The sequence below is a fragment of the Taudactylus pleione genome, unplaced genomic scaffold (assembly GCF_031769625.1).
Source record: "Taudactylus pleione unplaced genomic scaffold, aTauple2 ptg000012l, whole genome shotgun sequence".
NCBI lineage: Eukaryota > Metazoa > Chordata > Amphibia > Anura > Myobatrachidae > Taudactylus > Taudactylus pleione.
Window position 1 is genome coordinate 22,475,112 of NW_028284415.1, and position 1,654 is coordinate 22,476,765.

Here is a 1,654-nt window from a genome sequence, read left to right on the forward strand (position 1 = left end):
ACAAACCAGTTTTAATAAAGGTCCTAGAAAAATTTTGATTGGCTAATGTACTTTGTAAATTAACAGGAACAATTCTATCGGTTAGTGTATGAGTCATGTGACCTACACCCTCACAAATATAATGTGAGTTATGATAGGCTTGATGCAGTGACATGCGTAAGCTAATTTAAATTTACAATAAAAAAATGGAAAATCTGCATTTAAAAAAACCCAAAAAAAACAGCATTCAAACAAACTTTGACATTAGAAAAACCATCCCCTTGGTCAAACCGTACATATTCTGCGGAAGAAATGACACACACTAACAAGAATAAAGTTTATTGACATTGAAAAAAAAACCAGGATTGCAAACATGTGAAACAAACAATTAAGGTAATTAATATAGTGATTGCCAGTAATCGATTAAAGTATGTTTGCAGAATGAAATAGCAGGCAATCGAAACTGACAGGGCCACTTCCGGAATTGACTTGTGCGAGCGCTCACTGCAACCAAAGAGGAGACGGACGCTCGCTATTTTGTACGTTCGCTAGCTAGAGGAGGGGTTAGGAGAATATGGGGCGGAAGGTTAGCTGCGAGCGCTTGGATTTAAAAATTTCCGCTCGTACGGCGGACGAGCGATCGGCCACTTGCGTCCGGCTCTGAATGAGGTCCAGAGTTTGCAAAATATCCAAGTTGTCCGGATGAAAAGATGTGCAATTCATGACTGCAAAAGTTTAATCTTTCCGTGTGGTTGAAACTTATTGATGCAAAGGAGGGTTGTAAAAAATTCCTAATGTGGCGTCGTCTGGGTGGGTTTGAGAATCAGAGCTCAAACAATAGAATACATTCATTATGCAATACGTTCTTTATGCAATTGATTTGCCAATTACTCTGCAACTCCATGTTAAAGATATATAATTTGAGTTCAGCCCCAGACATAGGCCTAAATGGAGAAAAAAAAATGTAGATGCAGTAAGGCACCAGACGAGATGACACCAAATAAACAGATCGTTTATTTTCAGTTGTTATTAACACTTCATTTGGTTCATGTAAGTAAGTACCAAAGTGCAAGCAGGTGAGTGCAGGAGGCGCAGCAGGTGGTGGTATTGTCACTTGATTGCATGACGCGCAGACACAGGCAAAAGAGTAGTTTGTTGCATCTGTAAAAATGAAACAAAGTGAAACGAAAGAGTTAAATAGTTCTTTTCTATTTTTGGATAACAGTATAGGAAAGGTGCACCGGTCCTGGAAGTAATGCAATACCAGGTCAATGCGTGGAGTGGACAGAGCAAGCTCTTCTTCCATCTCCCTGTTCTAAAAATCCATTTAATATATGGCCCCCAGATAGGGGGCGTATCAGATAATAAACTGATAGGAACAGGCTTCCATTTCCGGCATGGAGGAGTGAGCAAGTGCCTCCGTGAGCTCCGTCTTATCCGCTCGTGTTACCCTTCTGTAGGCTGCTCATACGGCCTCCTGATTGATAAGCTTTTCTTTAGACCCCTGTCTAGCTTATGGACAGGTTTGTTGAGGTCCAGCAACCCCTGAAACACCCGCTCCCAGTCTTACCACTGCATCAGGAAAAGCACCGGGCAGGCCCAAATATGGTATCCGGAGCGGAGACCAGAGCGGGGATGTCGGCACCCATGAAAATGATAGAGGTAACGGCGGAAG

At 42.1% G+C, this 1,654-nt stretch overlaps 1 pseudogene; it reads right to left on the reverse strand.

Moving 5' to 3' along the window:
• Positions 1–1,209: 1,209 nt before the first annotated feature.
• LOC148542561 (U2 spliceosomal RNA) lies at positions 1,210–1,386 on the reverse strand (annotated as a pseudogene).
• Between the last annotated feature and the right edge of the window lie 268 nt (positions 1,387–1,654).